Genomic DNA, 18,370 nt, shown 5'->3' with positions numbered 1-18,370 from the left:
TTTTTTTTTTTTTTTTTTTTTTTTTTGAGATGGAGTCTTGCTTTGTTGCCCAGGCTGGAATGCAGTGGCATGATCTCAGCTCACTGCAACCTCCTCCTCCTGGGTTCAAGTGATTCTCCTGCCTCAGCCTCCCTGGTAGCTGGGACTACAGGTGCCTGCCACCACACCCGGCTAATCTTTTGTATTTTTAGTTGAGACAGGATTTCACCATGTTAGCCAGGATGGTCTTGATCTCCTGACTTCATGATCCACCTGCCTCAGCCTCCCAAAGTGCTGGGAATTCAGGTGTGAGCCACTGCTCCTTGCCCATTCCATATATTTTTAACCAGTAAATACCTCCTCTTTCACTAGGAAAATACAAGGGGTCAAATAGGAGCTTCTTTAACATTCCGCTCCCTGCCATTACTCCAAATTGACCAGTGTGCCCACTCATATTTACTTCTGATCCATCTCAGCAAGTCCTGGATATACAATGTTCAGCAACACAGCTGGGCCTGGGTTTCATCCCCTTCTGCCCCTCAGGGACTTTGCTCTATTATTCCTACTTTCTCGTCTCCTAGTTTTATGGTTTCAGCTTCCCTTTCTTGTCCCAAAGACACTCCAGCCTATAAGCATGCTAAGATCTACCTTTAAAACAATAAAAAAGAACTTTTCTCTCGATCCCTATTATTTTCAGCTAAATGCCTTGAAGCAGTAGCCTACATTCACTGAATCCACTTTTTTCTTTTCTTTCTTTTTTTGAGCCGGAGCCTCACTCTGTCACCCAGGCTGGAGTGCAGTGGCACGATCTCTGCTCACTGCAGCCTCCACCTCCTCCCAGGTTCCAGTGATTCTGTGCCTCAGCCTCCTGAGTAGCTGAGACTGCAGGTGTATGCTACCACACCCAGCTAATTTTTGTATTTTTAGTAGAGATGGGGTTTCACCATGTTGGCCAGGCTGTTCTCAAACTCCTGACCTCAAGTGATCTGCCTGCCTCAGCTTCCCAAACTGCTGGGATTACAGGTGTGAGCCACGGCACCTGGCCTGAATCCATTTCTGTTTATTCTTTGGCCTACTGCAATATTAATAGCCACTTGACTGAGCTTTTATGATGTTCCATGTACTGTGTTAAGCACTTTATATACATTCCAATCCAATGTTCACAAGAACTCTATAAAGTAGGTGTTAACAGACACTCCTCCATGAGTCTCCCTGCTGTGACTCCAAATTGACCAGCGTGCCCACTCATATTGACTTCCGATCCATCTCGGCAAGTCCTGCCTTCACATCTTGTTGAGTTGGCAAAAATTGCAAGTCCCTGCCTTCAACAAATTCTCAGACTTGAGCCTATTCACAGATCTAGAGTCTCCCCTTCTCTAGATCTGGGGAGGCTGGGTTCCCTTGATGAAGGACTTGATGTCAGTTCTACACTGACAAAAACATGCTGTAGAGCTTCTAGCCTTTTCCAAGTGTACCTGCAGCCATTTAGCAAGCACATTAGATTGGAATGTATATAAAGTGCTTAACTCAGTACATGGCACATCATGAAAGCTCAGTCAAGTGTCTATTAATACTGTAGTGGGCCAAAGAATAAACAAGTGGGTTCAGTGAATGTAGACTACTGCTACTGTGAGCATCAGAGAAGGGGAAGTAACTAGAGTTTCCAGAGATTTGTTGGCATTGGACCTAAACTAATTTTAATTCTAGGAGATACAAAATTTAGTTTACCAGGTACAGTGGACTAATGGGATCAGGTGTGTGTAGGAATGGGTTAACTCAGGAGGTGTAGGTTGTTCAAACCCTGCACATTCCAAAGAAAGCTCATCTTTAGAACTGGCATTTGGTCTGCTCCTGGGAAATAACTTCTGAGCCCGTGGAATATTTTATTTGATTAGTGTTTTTGTATGCCAGAGGTCTTGGGCCATGCCATCATGCTGTACCAGTCTGAACAAATAAGTTTATCCTAAGTGTGATTTATAGTGAACATTGTTTTTCGCTCTGGGGTCTGAGTAGCAGATATCAGTAGTATGGACACTCCAAGCCTATGTGACTAATCCCCAATAAAAACCCCACACATGGCCGGGCGCGGTGGCTCACGTCTGTAATCCCAGCACTTTGGGAGCGCGAGGTGGGTGGATCACCTGTGGTCAGGAGTTTGAGACCGGCCTGGCCAACGTGGTGAAACCCCGTCTCTACTAAAAATACAAAATTAGCCAGGTAGTGGCACACACCTGTAATCCCAGCTACTTGGGAGGCTGAGGCAGGAGAATTGCTTGAACCTGGGAGGTGGAAGTTGCAGTAAGCTGAGATCGCACCATTGCTCTCCAGCCTGGGCAACAAAAGTAAGACTATCTAAACAAACAAACAAACAAACAAAAAACCAAAACAAACAAACAAAAAAAGCCTGCACCCTAAAGCTTGGGTGAACTTCGCTGTTTGGGAACAATCAGCACCTGTTGTCAAAAATCATTGCAGGGAGAAAAAAGCACGTCCCTGTGATACCCCACTGGGAGTAGACACCTGAAAGTTTGTGCCTGGTTGCATCTGGATTTTGTCCCATGTACCTTATCCCTTTGATGATTTTAATCTGTGTCGTTTTGCTTTAATAAACCATAAATGTAAGTATAACCAATAAATAAAAATAAATAAGCAAAGCCCTTGCCACTCATTACCCAGAACAATTCTCAGGAGTGTTGGCGGCAAGCAAACCTTGAGGGAGAGGTAATGTCTGCATCCAGGACAAAGAGCAGCTTCCTTACTGCTTACTATAAAACAGCAGATGGCTGGGCATGGTGGCTCACAACTGTAATCCCAGAACTTTTGGTGGCCAAGGCAGGAGGATTGCTTGAGGCCAGGAGTTTGAGACTACCCTGGCCAACATAGCAAGACCCCATCTTATTTATTTATGTATTTATTTAGAGAAGGAGTCTCACTCTTGTCACCCAGGCTGGAGTGCAGTGGCATGATCTTGGCTCACTGCAACCTCCACCTCCTGGGTTCAAGCAACTTTCCTGCCTCAGCCTCCCAAGTAGCTGGGATTACACTCACCTGCCACCATGCCCAGCTAATTTTAGTATTTTTGTAGAGACAGGGTTTCACCATGTTGGTCAGGCTGGTCTCGAACTCCTGACCTCAGGTGATCTGCCTGCCTTGGCCTCCCAAAGTGCTGGGATTACAGGCGTGAGCCACCGCTCCCAGCCAAATCCCATCTTTAAAAAGGAAAAAAACAGCAGGAGCTTCCTGTTCCTCCCCTATGATGCAACTCACTGTGTGTCTAGCATCCATCTGGGCACATCCCACATTGCCCCTGCAGGGGGCAGAAGGGAACCAATGCAGGCATGCTCATGCTGCTTGTTGTGCCCTGAACAGTAAGGTCTTTTGTCTCTGTTTTCTGACAGCATCCATGAAACAATAACAGACCCATTTATTAACCTATAAGTAGGGCAGCCTCAAATTCCAGATCTGACTGTAGGTATTGTTTTCCTTGACCAGATGAGGAAACAGAGGCACAGTGACATTAAATAGCTTGTTGACCGGGCACAGGGTGCACGCCTATAATCCCAGCACTTTGGGAGGCCGAGGCGGGTGGATCACCTGAAGTCAGGAGTTCGAGACCGGTCTGACCAACATGGTGAAATCCCGTCTCTACTAAATGCAAAAACGTAGCCAGGCATGGTGGCACATGCCTGTAATCTCAACTACTTGGGAGGCTGAGGCAGGAGAATCACTTGAACCCGGGAGGCAAAGGTTGCAATGAGCCGAGATTGCGCCATTGCACTCCAGCCTGGGCAACAAGAGTGAAACTCTGTCTCAAAAAATTAAAAAATAAATAAATAAATAACTTGTCCAGGATCACATATCTGGGTGACTGTAAAGTCAGCTGCCATGCAATTATTCTAAGACTGTCCTTTAAGATAACTGATGACCTAGTTAACAAATCAGTGCTTCAGTTTTTATCTTACATACCTTAGTTTTCCTACTTAAGCTCTCTTGTAACTTAGCTTTCATGCCCCGCATTCTTCTAGTCTTCCTGGTGCCGCTTGTGGCTTCTGCTAGTGTGTACATGTGAGAATTCCTTCCCAGCAAGAAAGAGTCTTGCTCTGTGGCCCAGGCTGGAGTGCAGTTGTGTGATCATGGCTCACTGCCGCTTCTACTTCCCTGAGCTCAAGTGATCCTCCCGCTTCAGCCTCCTGAGTAGTTGGGACCACAGGCATGTGCCACCACACCCAACTAATTTTTTTGTATTCTTTGTAGGGATGAGGTTTCTCCATGTTGCCCAGGCTGGTATCGACCTCCTGGGCTCAAGCAATCCTCCTGCCTTGGCTTCCTAGAGTGCTGGGATTACAGGTGTGGGCCACCTCGCCCGGCCTTATGTTTTTTCCAAATCCCAAAAATAATCAGTAAAGAAATTGGGAAAATGCAAAAAAGTGATAATTATTTATTATTTGTTTGTTTGTGTGTTTATTCATTTATTATACTCTGTTGCCCAGGCTGGAGTGCAACGGCAAGATCTCGGCTCACTGCAACCTCTGTCTCCTAGGTTCAAGCAATTCTCCTGCCTCAGCCTCCCAAGTAGCTAGGGTTACAGGCGTGTGCCACCACGCCTGGCTAATTTTTTTTTTTTTTGTATTTTTAGTAGAGATGGGGTTTCACCATGTTGGCCAGGCTGGTCTTGAACTCCTGATCTCAGGTGATTCACCTGCCTCAGCCTCCCAAAGTGCTGGGATTACAGGCGTGAGTCACCACGCCCAGCTCATCTGTATATCTTCTTTGGAGAAATGTCTATATAAATCCTTTGCCTGCTTTCATCTTTTTTTTTTTAAATTCTTTTTTTGAGTGGTGTCTTGCTCTGTTGCCCAGGTTGGAATGCTGTGGTGCCATTTTGGCTCACTGCACCCTCCACCTCCCAGGCTCAAGTGATTTTCATGCCTTAGCCTCCTGAGTAGCTGGGATTACAGGTCTGTGCCACAATGCCGGCTAATTTTTGTATTTTTAGCAGAAATGGAGTTTCATCATCTCTGTTGGCTAGGCTGGTCTCGAATTTCTGGCCTCAAGTGATCTGCCTGTCTTGGCCTCCCAAAGTGCTGGGATGACAGTGTGAGCCACCGTGCCCAGCCTCTTTGCCTGCTTTTAAATTGGGTTTTTATTTTTTAGTGGTTGTTGAGTTACCGGAGTTATTTATAAATTCTGAATATTAATCCCTTATTAGACACATGATTTACAAATATTTTCTCCCATTCTGTGGGGTGTCTTTTCATTCTCAATAGTGGTTTTGCTTTTTTTTTTTCTTTTGAGATGAAGTCTCACTCCATTGCCCAGGCTGGAGTGCAATGGTGCGATCTTGGCTCACTACAACCTTCACTTCCCAGGTTCAAGCGATTCTCGGGCCTCAGCCTCCCAGAGTAGCTGGGATTACAGGCATGAGCTACCATGCCCACCTAATTTTTGTATTTTTAGTAGAGATGGAGTTTCACAATGTTGGCCAGGCTGGTCTCAAACTCCTGACCTTAGGCGATCCGCCTGCCTCAGACTCCCAAAGTGCTAGAAGTACAGGTGTGAGCCACTGCACCCAGCCACAATTCATTTTAAAAGTTTTGAAAGACACAGTAAAGTTGAAGGACTTTTACAGAGAATACCCATATACTCACCACCTAGATTCTACCACTAACATTTAGTGTATCTGCTTTATCATGTAACTATCAGTTACTCTACCAGTACACTTTGTTTTTGGGTGCATGTAAAAAAAATTGCTGAAATCAGTACACTTCACCCGTAAACATTTCAACATGCATATCATTAACTAGAGCTCCACGTTTGTTTTACATATTTTTTGAGTTAAAAGTACATAAAATGCACAAACTTTAAGTGTATATTTGCCGAGTGTTGACAAAGACGTATACATCTGTAACTGAAACCCCTATCCAAATACATAACATTACCATCATCCTAGAAAGTTGCCTCATGTGGCTGGGTGCAGTGGCTCACGCCTGTCATCCCAGTAGTTTGGGAGGCCGAGGCAGGCAGATCACGAGGTCAGGAGTTCGAGACCATCCTGGCCAATATGGTGAAACCCTGTCTCTACTAAAAATACAAAAATTAGCTGGGCATGGTGGCATGTGCCCATAATCCCAGCTACTAGGGAGGCTCAGGCAGGAGAAGCGCTTGAACCAGGGAGTCAGAGATTGCAGTGAGCTGAGATTGTGCCGCTGTACTCCAGCCTGGCGACAGAGTGAGATTCTGTCTCCAAAAAAAAAAAAAAAGAAAAGAAAAGAAAGAAAGTTGCCTTATGCCCCTTCCTAGTCAATTCCCATTCCCACCCCACCAGAGACAACTACTATTCTAATTAGTGTTCCCTGTTATAAAACTTCATATAATGGGAATCATACAGTGTGTATTTTTTTTTTTTTTTGTCTAAAGCTTCTTTTATTCAGCATAATGTCTCTGAGTCCTACTTCTTTTTAGACTTTCTTGAGTTCAGAGCTGGGAGAGTGCTCCCACATCAATAGAGTAGTTGACAAACTCAGAAATGCTCCTCAACAATGTTACCTGTGTTCATTTGTTACTGTAAGAAATTACTAGAAACTGGTGGCTGAAAACAACACAAATTTATCGTCTTATAGTTCTTCAGGTCTAAAGTCTGAAAATAGGTCTTATGGGACAATCAAGGTGTTGGCAGGGCTGCATTCCTTTTCTAGAGGCTCTAGGGAGAATCTGTTTCTTGCCTTTTCCAGCTTCTAGAGGCTGCCTGCATTCCTTGGCTAGTGGCCCCTCTCCAGCAACTGCATCACTCCACCTCTGCTTTTGTTGTCACATATCCTTCTCAGACTTTTACCCTCTTGCCTCTCTTTTATAAGGACCATTGTGATTACATTAGACTCAACAGGTTAGTGTTCCTAACTCAAAATCCGTAGTTTAATCACATCTGCAAAGTCCTATTTGCTAATATAAGGTAACACAATCAAAGGTTTTGCAGATTAGGATGTGAAATCTTTGGGGTCCATTATTCTTCTTAATTCATACATAATAACTATACATAAATATGGGGTATGTGGTGATGTTTCCATACATATGATGTGTAGTGATCAAATCGGGGCAATTAACATACCCATCATTTAAAACATTTATTATTTCTTTGTGTTAGGAACATTCAATATCTTCTCTTCTAGCTATTTGAAAATATATAGTATATTATTGTTTTTTTTTTTTTTTGGCAGAAATGTATACTTTATTGTAAAAAGAAAAAAATAACAAAATCAATGAATAATGTAAATGAATTTGGGCATAAATGCTAAACTGCTTACACAAATGGCTGTTATTAGAGTTTTCCACAGCCAAGCATATTTATTTATTTATTTATTTATTTATTTCTTTTTTATTGATCATTCTTGGGTGTTTCTCGCAGAGGGGGATTTGGCAGGGTCACAGGACAATAGTGGAGGGAAGGTCAGCAGATAAACAAGTGAACAAGGTCTCTGGTTTTCCTAGGCAGAGGACCCTGCGGCCTTCCGCAGTGTTTGTGTCCCTGGGTGCTTGAGATTAGGGAGTGGTGATGACTCTTAAGGAGCATGCTGCCTTCAAGCATCTGTTTAACAAAGCACATCTTGCACCGCCCTTAATCCATTCAACCCTGAGTGGATACAGCACATGTTTCAGAGAGCACAGGGTTGGGGGTAAGGTCACAGATCAACAGGATCCCAAGGCAGAAGAATTTTTCTTAGTACAGAACAAAATGAAAAGTCTCCCATGTCTACCTCTTTCTACACAGACACAGCAACCATCCGATTTCTCAATCTTTTCCCCACCTTTCCCCCCTTTCTATTCCACAAAACCGCCATTGTCTTCATGGCCCGTTCTCAATGAGCTGTTGAGTACACCTCCCAGATGGGGTGGTGGCCGGGCAGAGGAGCTCCTCACTTCCCAGTAGGGGCGGCCGGGCAGAAGCGCCCCTCACCTCCCGGACGGGGCGGCTGGCCGGGCGGGGGGCTGACCCCCCCCCACCTCCCTCCCGGACGGGGCGGCTGGCCGGGCGGGGGGCTGACCCCCCCACCTCCCTCCCGGACGGGGCGGCTGGCCGGGCGGGGGGCTGACCCCCCCACCTCCCTCCCGGACGGGGCGGCTGGCCGGGCAGAGGGGCTCCTCACTTCCCAGAAGGGGCGGCCGGGCAGAGGCGCCCCTCACCTCCCGGATGGGGCGGCTGGCCAGGCGGGGGGCTAACCCCCCCACCTCCCTCCCAGACGGGGCGGCTGGCCGGGCAGAGGGGCTCCTCACTTCCCAGTAGGGGCGGCCGGGCAGAGGCGCCCCCCCCACCTCCTGGACAGGGCGGCTGGCCGGGCAGGGGGCTGATCCCCCCACCTCCCTCCCGGACGGGGCGGCTGGCCAGGCGGGGGGCTGATCCCCCCACCTCCCTCCCGGACGGGGCGGCTGGCTGGGCGGGGGGCTGACCCCCCAACCTCCCTCCCGGATGGGGCGGCTGGCCGGGAGGGGGGCTGACCCCCCCACCTCCCTCCCGGACGGGGCGGCTGGCCGGGCAGAGGGGCTCCTCACTTCCCAGTAGGGGCGGCTGGGCAGAGGCACCCCTCGCCTCCCGGACGGGGCGGCTGGCCAGGCGGGGGGCTGACCCCCCCACCTCCCTCCCGGACGAGGCGGCTGGCCGGGCAGAGGGGCTCCTCACTTCCCGGTAGGGGCGGCCGGGCAGAGGTGCCCCTCACCTCCCGGACGGGGCGGCTGGCCGGGCGGGGGGCTGACCCCCCCACCTCCCTCCCAGACGAGGAGGGAGGACGCTCCTCACTTCTCAGACGGGGTGGCTGCTGGGCGGAGGGGCTCCTCACTTCTCAGACGGGGCGGTTGCCAGGCAGAGGGTCTCCTCACTTCTCAGACAGGGCGGCCGGGCAGAGACACTCCTCACATCCCGGACGGGGCGGCAGGGCAGAGGTGCTCCCCACATCTCAGACGATGGGCGGCCGGGCAGAGACGCTCCTCACTTCCCAGATGTGATGGCGGCCGGGAAGAGGCGCTCCTCACTTCCTAGATGGGATGGCGGCCGGGCAGAGACGCTCCTCACTTTCCAGACTGGGCAGCCAGGCAGAGGGGCTCCTCACATCCCAGACGATGGGCGGTCAGGCAGAGACGCTCCTCACTTCCCAGACGGGGTGGCTGCCAGGCAGAGGCTGCAATCTCGGCACTTAGGGAGGCCAAGGCAGGCGGCTGGGAGGTGGTTGTAGCGAGCCGAGATCACGCCACTGCACTCCAGCCTGGGCGCCATTGAGCACTGAGTTAACGAGACTCCGTCTGCAATCCCGGCACCTCGGGAGGCCGAGGCTGGCGGATCACTCGCGGTTAGGAGCTGGAGACCAGCCCAGCCGACACATCGAAACCCCGTCTCCACCAAAAAAATACGAAAACCAGTCAGGCGTGGCGGCGCACGCCTGCAATCGCAGGCACTCGGCAGGCTGAGGCAGGAGAATCGGGCAGGGAGGTTGCAGTGAGCTGAGATGGCAGCAGTACCGTCCAGCTTCGGCTCGGCATCAGAGGGAGACCGTGGAAAGAGGGAAGAGGGGAGAGGGGAGAGGGGAGAGGGGGGAGGGGGGAGGCTATTATTGTTAACTATAGTCATCCTACAGTGCTATAAAACACTAGAACTTATTCCTCCAATATAGCTAATAATTTTATGTCCATTAACAAATTTTTCCCTATCCCACCCTTGCCCCTACCCTTCCCTTTCTAGCCTCTAGTAACATCTATTCTGCCTTTTTTTTTTTTTTTTTTTTGAGATGGAGTTTTGCTGTTTGGCCCTGGCTGGAGTGAAGTGGCACAATCTCGGCTGACTGCAATCTCTTACACCTGCATTCAGGCAATTCCTGTGCCTCAGCCTGCCAAGTAGCTGGGATTACAGGCATGTGCCACCACGCCTGGCTAATTTTTGTATTTTTAGTAGAGACAGGGTTTTACCATACCGGCCAGGCTGGTCTCGAACTCCTGACCTCAGGTGATCCATCCACCTCGGCCTCCCAAAGTGCTAGGATTACAGGCATTAGCCACCATACCCGGCCTCCACTAACTTTTGACTCCCCAAAACTTAACTACTGTTGACTGGAAGCCTTACCAATAACATAAATAGTCAATTAAAACATGTTTTGGGGTTGGGTGCCATGGCGCATGCCTGTAATCCCAGCTGAGGCTGAGCCAGGAGGATTGCTTGAGCTTGGGAGGCGGAGGTTGCAGTGAGCCGAGATCTCACCACTGCACTCCAGCCTGGGTGACAGAGCCAGACCTTGTCCTAAAAAAAAAAATCAGATAGTAAATATTTAAATACATATATACTTTTTTGGGCTTACGCCTGTAATCCCAGCACTTTGGGAGGCTGAGGCGAGAGGACTGCTTGAGCTCAGGAGTTCGAGACCAGCCTGGACAACAAGGTGAAACCCCGCTTCTACAAAAAATTAAAAAATTAGCCAAGCATGGTGGCATGTACCTGTATTCCCAGCTACTTGGGAGGCTAATGTAGGAGGATGGCTTGAGCTCAGGAGGCAGAGGTTGCCAGGATGGTAGCCACTGCACTCCAGCCTGGGTGACAGAGCCAGACCCTGTCTCAAAAAGAAAAAAACAAAAACATATTTTGTATGTCATATATATCATATACTGTACTCTCTCCCCCCACCTGTTTTTTTTTTTTTTTAATTTAGAGATGGGTCTTGCTCTGTCACGAAGGTTGGAGTGCAGTGACGTGATCATAGCTCAACTGCAGCCCGAAACTCCTCAGCTCAAGTGATCTTCCTGCCTCAGCCTCCTGAGTAGCCGGGACTACAGGCGCATGCCACCACGCCTGGCTTATATAGTGTATTCTTATCATAAAGTAAGCTAGAGAAAAGAAAATGTTATTAAGAAAATCATAAGGAAGAGAAAATATATTTACTATTCATTAAGTGGAAGTGGATCATCATAAAACTCTTCATCATCATCATCTTCATGTTGAGCAGTCTGAGGAAGAAGAGGAGGAAGGGTTGGTCTTGCTGTTTCAAGGGTGGCAGAGGCAGAAGAGGTGGAGAAGGGGGAAGGGGGAGCAGAAGAGGCAGGCACACTGGTGCAACTTTATGGAAATACATCATAATTTCTGGAAATACATCATAATTTCATAATACATCATAAGTACATCAAAAAATGACTTTTTTTGCTTTTTCATTTCTCTAGACATATTTCTATACAGTACCAATCCTTCTTCTACTGTTTGCTTTAGTTTCAGTGCCCATATCTTAGAAGGGTCTAAGTCATAAAAGAAGTAAAAAGCAGTCTTAAATGACGGAAACCCTCCTGCCAGATTGTCTAATGTCAATTTGTTTTCTGGCACTGCCCCTTTCCATCTTCCTTATCATCTGGCACTGGTTCAGAAGCACTCATCTCTACCAAGTTGTATTCTAATTCCTCTGGTATGGTGTCTATTAGCTCTTCAGTTTCTCCAAAATCCATGTCTTGAAATCCTTCATCCCCTAAATTTTTTTTTTTTTTTTTTTGCCATATTCACAGTCTCTTTCATGATTTCCTTGATTGGCTCTTGTCATAATTTCAGATGAAGTAACACCTAGTATCTGAGCATAGTTTTCTCTAGTAGTCGCACTATTGGATACAGTTTTCTCCTGTAGGAATCTGTTTCAGGTTTGATGGCTTTCACAGCTTTTTCTATAACAACGATGGTGTCTTCAGTGGTGTAATCCTTCCAGACTTTCATGATGGGGTTCTCTTCCATAGGGTTGACCATCCTTTCCATAGAGTACCATGTGTAATGAGCCTTAAAGATCTTTATGACAACCTGATCTATAGGCTGAATTGGAAGTGTTGTGTTTGGGGGTAAGTAGGCCACTTCACCACCAAAGGTGTTGAATTCATGGGGTTCTGGGTGGCCAGGGGCATTGTCCAATATCAAAATAACTTTAAAAGGCAGTCCCGGCCGGGCACGGTGGCTCACGCCTGTAATCCCAGCAGTTTGGGAGGCCAAGGAGGGTGGATCACCTGAGGTCAGGAGTTCAAGACCAGCCTGGCCAACATGGTGAAATCCTGTCTATACTAAAAGTACAAAAATTAGCTAGGCATGGTGGCGTGCGCCTGTAATCCTAGCTACACGGGAGGCTGAGGCAGAAGAATTGCTTGAACCCAGGAGGTGGAGGTTACAGTGAGCCGAGATTATGCCATTGCACTCCAGCCTCGCAACAAGAGCGAAACTCCGTCTCAAAAAAAAAAATAAAAGCTTCCAGATAGGTGAACATGTGGAGGTTCCTGGAGGGGTAGCATGCATACCTAGGGAGGGCATGGAATCTCTGCTCCCTTTCCCCCATATCTCACCCACTACATCTCTTCATCTATATCCTTTGTAATATCCTTATAATGAACCAGCAAATGAAACACAACCAGAGTTTGATAAAATTTGTCCAAATTGGGCAGAGTCTAAGTGACATGCCAGTGGCTTGTGCATCTCACCATCTGAGGGACCCCACCTGATAATGGTGTTGTGAGGAACACAGACTAGACTCTCTAGCTGCAGGCAGTGGATGCCTGGGAAGGAAGATCTGTGGCTGCAGACAGAAATCTAGTGGCTCTAACCTGTCAGTCATGGTCTGTATTTCCTTGTGCTTTAATTTCCCTTTAATAAAATGAGATGGTGGGCTGGGTGCAGCGGTTCACACCTGTAATCCCAGCACTTTGGGAGGCCGAAGCGGGCGGATCACGAGCTCAGGAGTTCGAGACCAGCCTGGCCAATATGGTGAAACCTCGTCTCGAATAAAAACACAAAAATTAGCTGGGCATGGTGGTGTGTGCTTGAGTCCCAGCTACTCGGGAGACTGAGGCAGGAGAATTGCTTGAACCCCCGGAGGCAGAGGTTGCAGTGAGCTGAGATTGTGCCACTGCACTCCAGCCTGGGCAACAGAGCGAGACTCCGTCTCAAATAAATAAATAAATAAATAAATAAATAAATAAATAAAGGCCTGGTGCGGTGGCTCACGCCTGTAATCTCAGCACTTTGGGAGGCTGAGGCGGGTGTATCACGAGGTCAAGAGATCGAGACTATCGTGGCCAACATGCTGAAACCCTGTCTCTACTAAAAGCACAAAATTAGCTGGGCATGGTGGTGCATGTCTCTAATCCCAGGTACTCGGGAGGCTGAGGCAGGAGAATCGCTTGAATCCGGGAGGTGGAGGTTGCAGTGAGCTGAGATTGCACCAGCCTAGTGACAGAGTGAGACTCCATCTCAAAAATAAATAAATAAGTAAACAAACAAAATAAATAAAAATAAAATAAGATGGTAAAGGCCAATGGAGAAAGGCAGGCCTTTACCGGCCAGGTACTTCCTGACTTCAGGGACAAAGCACAGATGTACCCCATCCAGAAAAAGATTATTGTTGTTCAGGCCTGTTGTACACCCAGAAGACTGCAAGCTAGTATTTCTCTTTTCCCTTCAAGGCTCAAGGATAAGCACCTTTATAGATAAGGGACGTACTGATCATAAACCTGACTGCATCTGCACAAAACAGTGGAGTTAGCTTATCCCTTCCTGTTGTAAGACCTGGTGCTTGCTTCTCTTCCTTACTACTAAATGTCCTTTGTGCCTTTTTTTTTTTCTTAGATGGAGTTTCACTTTTGTTGCCCAGTCCCATGGCGCCATCTCGGCTCACCGCAGCCTCTGCCTCCTGAGTTCAAGCGATTCTCCTGCCTCACCCTCTCCAGTAACTGGAATTACAGGGGATCTATGGAACCGATGAACCATACTGGAAGACCTCAGGTGATCCACCAGCCTCGGCCTCCCAAAGTGCTGGGATTACAGGCGTGAGCCACCGCGCCCAGCTACAGTGGTTTTGTTTGTTTGTTTGTTTTTTTTTTTTTTTTTTTGAGACGGAGTCTCGCTCTGTCGCCCAGGCTGGAGTGCAGTGGCGCGATCTCGGCTCACTGCAAGCTCCGCCTCCTGGGTTCACGCCATTCTCCTGCCTCAGCCTCCCGAGTAGCTGGGACTACAGGCGCCCGCTACCACGCCCGGCTAATTTTTTGTATTTTTAGTAGAGACGGGGTTTCACCGTGTTAGCCAGGATGGTCTCAATCTCCTGACCTCGTGATCCGCCCGCCTCGGCCTCCCAAAGTGCTGGGATTACAGGCGTGAGCCACCGCGCCCGGCCTGTTTTTTTTTTTTTTTTTTTTTTTGAGACAGAGTCTCGCTCTGTCGCCCAGGCTGGAGTGCAGTGGCGCCATCTCGGCTCACTGCAAGCTCCGCCTCCCGGGTTCACGCCATTCTCCTGCCTCAGCCTCCCGAGTAGCTGGGACTACAGGCCACTACAGTGGTTCTTATACTGGATCAATTTATCTGGAAATGGTGGGCAACTGCAGCTGCAGACCTCAATCTATGGTACATACCAAGCAATTCAACTTTTTCTTGAAATGTCATGACTTTTCTTTGCTTCTTGGGAGCACTTCCAGCATCACTAGTGGCACTTTGTATGGGTCCTATGGTGTTATTTAAGGTTTATGGTACTGCGCTAAACACAGTGAAAAATGAGACCCAAGAGATTACTTTTTACTATGATATGCAAATCACTGGAGTGTGAACTTTTTTTTTTTTTGAGACAGAGTCTCACTCTGTTACCCAGGCTGGAGTGCAGTGGCACAATCTCGGCTCACTGCAACCTCTGCCTCCCAGGCTCAAGCAATTCTCATGCCTGTAATCCCAGAATTTTGGGAGGCCGAGGCCAGTGGATCACAGGAGGCCAGGAGTTCGAGACCAGCCTGGGCAACATGTGAGACCCCGTCTCTACCAAAAATACAAAAAACTTAGCCAGGCATGGTGGCACCTGCCTGTAATCCCAGGTACTCCAGAGGCTGAGGCACGAGAATCTCCTGAACCCAGGAGGTGGAGGTTGCAGTGACCTGAGATTGCACTGCTGCACTCCAGTCTGGGTGACACAGGGAGATTTCATCTAAAAAAAAAAAAGAAAAAGAGAATATTATCAGCATCCTAGAAGCATCTATTATCGTACCTGGCTCTGATTTTTAATAGCATGGATTAAGTTTGCTGTTTTTTTGTTGTTGTTTTGTTTTGTTTTTGAGATGGAGTCTTGCTCAGGCTGGAGTGCAGTGGCGCGATCTCGGCTCACTGCAACCTCTACCTCCTGGGTTCAAGCAATTCTCTGCCTCAGCTGCCTGAGTAGCTGGGATTACAGGCGCCCGCCATCACACCCCGCTAATTTTTTGTATTTTTACTAGAGATGGGGTTTCACCATCTTGGCCAGGCTGGTCCTGAATCCCTGACCTCATGATCCACTCCCCTTGGCCTCCCAAAGTTCTGGGATTACAGGCATAAGCCACCGTGCCCGGCCACATTTTGTCTGCTTTTATACATATGTTTTTTAATTTTAGAGATAGGGTCTTGCTCTGTTGCCCAGGCTGGAGTGCAGTGGCATGATGATAATGGCTTATTGCACCCTTGACCTCTGGGCTCAAGCAGTTCTCCCATCTCAGCCTCCTGAGTAGCTGGGACCACAAGTGCACACCACCATGCCTGGCTTATTAAAAAAATTGCTTTTGTAGAGATGGTGTCTCACTATATTGCCCAGGCTGGTCTCAAATTCTTAAGCTCAAGTGATCATCCAGCCTCAGCCTCCCAAAGTACTGATATTACAGGCCTCAGCCACCAGCCTAGCCTACATGCAGAGTCTTTTAAAAAGAAAAACTATGGAAATGGAATTTTTTTTTTTTTTTTTTTGAGATGGAGTCTTGCTCTGTCACCCAGGCTAGAGTGCAGTGGTGTGATCTTGGCTCACTGCAACCTCCACCTCCTGGGTTCAAGTGATTCTCCTGTCTCAGCCTCCCGAGTAGCCGGGCCTACAGGCGCCTGCCACCTCGCCCAGATAATTTTTGTGTTTTTAGATGGGGTTTTGCCATGTTGGCCAGGCTGGTTTCAAATTCCTGACCTCAGGTGTTCCGCTGACCTCGGCCTCCCGAAGTGCCGGGATTACAGGCATGAGCCACCGCATCTGGCCTAGTTTTTACCTATTATAAGAAGTGTTGAGAACATTTGAGTAAATGCCTTTGAGTAAACATATGTATGCATATCTGTTGGGTATACACCTACAAGTGGAATCACTGGGTCATAGGGTATGACATCTATTCAGCTTTAGTAGGTACTGCCAGTTTTCAAAAGCGGCTACACCAATTCACACTCCACCAGTAGTGTAAAAGAGGATAACACTTGAGAAACTTGCTTTTGACTATATATTCTTTTGAATTTGGTTATATATATTCAGCTAAGACAGCAGAAGAGGTGATTTATTATATGGTTGTTACACTCGGCCACCAGTGAACACAGAAATAGTCCAGAATATCACAGGTCCAGAGCAAAGGACCAACATGCAGTTTTGGTTATGAGCAAGGTGAGTCTCAGAGGTGGTCTTGGCGACCAGATGGAGATGAAGTTCTAGATGCATTGAAACAAGCTCTAGACAGTAGCATGCAGCCCAATAACTGTACCAGCATCCCCAGCCTCTGGATTCCACGTTTCTGCTCCTGTAGCCTCCATGGGTGCATAAGCTTGTGGTTTACTTGGACCTCTGCCTCATCTTTCTTCTTTTGCGCTTCAGCCTGCGCATTCGCTTCCTCCACTCGGCTCTCATGGTGCAGAGGTTTCCAAGAAGATGGTGTGAAGGCCGAGATCATTTGGTTATATTATAAAATAGAATGCAAATTCACACAAGTTTTTGTTTTTTATTTATTTATTTTTTTAGAGATGAGGTCTTGCTATGTTGTTTAGTCTGGTCTCGAACTCCTGGCCTCGTGATCCTCCCACCTTGACCTCCCAAAGTGCTGGGATTACAGGCCTGAGGCCTGAGCCACTACACCCAACTGAATTCACATTTTTTTTTTTCTTTTCTGAGACAGAGTCTCACTCTGTCACCCAGTATGGAGTGCAGTGGCGCGACTGCGGCTCACTGCAAGCTCCGTCTCTCGGGTTCAAGTGATTCTCATGCCTCAGCCCCCCAAGTAGCTGGAATTACAGGGGTGCACTACCACACCTGGCTAATTTTTCTGTTTTAGTAGAGATGGGGTTTCACCATGTTGCCTGGTCTCAAACTGCTGACTTTAAGTGATCCACACACCTCAGCCTCCCAAAGTGCTGGGATTACAGGCGTGAGCCTCCACACCCGGCCGAATTCACATGAATTTTAAAGTGATGTCTTCAAAGTGGTTTCACTGTGGGGATGGGCAGCTTTTTGTTATACATCTAGAACGTTCCTCTTCTGTTTCTATGAATACTCGGTTGGAAAGGGCTGAAAAACGGTCTTAAGAGATTATCTGATTCGTTTCCCAGTTTTATTACTCACGTATCAGCTGTAATTTGAACACGTTTTCTGATTGAGACAAGACTCAGATGGTATTAAACATTACTACAACACATCCGGGCGTGGTGGCTCACGCCTGTAATCCCAGCACTTTGGGAGGCCGAGGCGGGCGGATCACGAGGTCAGGAGATCGAGACCATCCTGGCTAACACGGTGAAGCCCTGTCTCTACTAAAAATACGAAAAATTAGGTGGGCATGGTGGCGGGCGCCTGTAGTCCCAGCTACTCGGGAGGCTGAGGCAGGAGAATGGCGTGAACCCGGGAGGCGGACCTTGCAGTGAGCCGAGATCGCGCCACTGCACTCCAGCCTGGGCGACAGAGCAAGACTCCATCTCAAAAAAAAAAAAAAAAAAAAAACCAAAAAAAAAAAAACTACAACACTATAAATTCATATCTATTATAATAGTACTTTGTGCAGGGCCCTACCCTAAGTCCTTAACCGAACCCGGAAGCGAGAAGATGACTTTCGTTTGTTTTTAGAGATGGGCGCCTGGCTCTGTCGCCAGCCTGGAGTGTGGGGGCGCGATCTCGACTCACAGCAGCCTCCACCTCCCGAGTTCAGGCGATCTTCCTGCCTCAGCCCCTCGAGGACCTGGGACCACCGGCGCGCTCCATCGCGCCCGGCTAGGAGCTGACTTTGAATCCGGGCTCTGCGCCTGGCCTTCTGCATCTCTATAAGGGAAGACACCTGTGACCTCGGGGCAAAGGTCAAATTAGATCCTGGGTAGGATCCTGTTCCCGCTGCCCCTCGGGCTGGCACTGCCAGGAGTATTCAGAGCTCAAAGCTGGGATCTGCAGTCCCTTACCCACTCAGTGCAACGCCGCCTAAGGCTTTGCGCTTCACCTTTACTCACCTCGAAGCCCTGGACATCCGCATCTGCCCTAAGACTTCTCACCTCAGTAGCAGAAGGAAGTCGCGTCAGCTGGCCACAGCCTCTCTCCTAGGAGACCGTCCGGGAAAAGCGAGTCAGGGTAGACCCTGAGGCCCCTCAGCTCCGGCTATTTTCAGATCTGTCGCTCCT

The 18,370-nt window shown here is 48.3% G+C and overlaps 1 long non-coding RNA gene across 1 annotated transcript; it reads right to left on the bottom strand.

The window, feature by feature from the left end:
- Positions 1-10,117: 10,117 nt before the first annotated feature.
- Positions 10,118-18,337, bottom strand: LOC134808799 (uncharacterized). Its single transcript, XR_010152580.1, has 3 exons — positions 18,203-18,337; positions 10,892-10,956; positions 10,118-10,255 (listed from the first exon to the last, which is right to left on the bottom strand). It is a non-coding gene; the product is annotated as an uncharacterized LOC134808799 (long non-coding RNA).
- Between the last annotated feature and the right edge of the window lie 33 nt (positions 18,338-18,370).

Source organism: Pan troglodytes, chromosome 18 (genome assembly GCF_028858775.2).
Source record: "Pan troglodytes isolate AG18354 chromosome 18, NHGRI_mPanTro3-v2.0_pri, whole genome shotgun sequence".
NCBI lineage: Eukaryota > Metazoa > Chordata > Mammalia > Primates > Hominidae > Pan > Pan troglodytes.
This window is presented reverse-complemented; position numbering and strand designations above follow the sequence as displayed.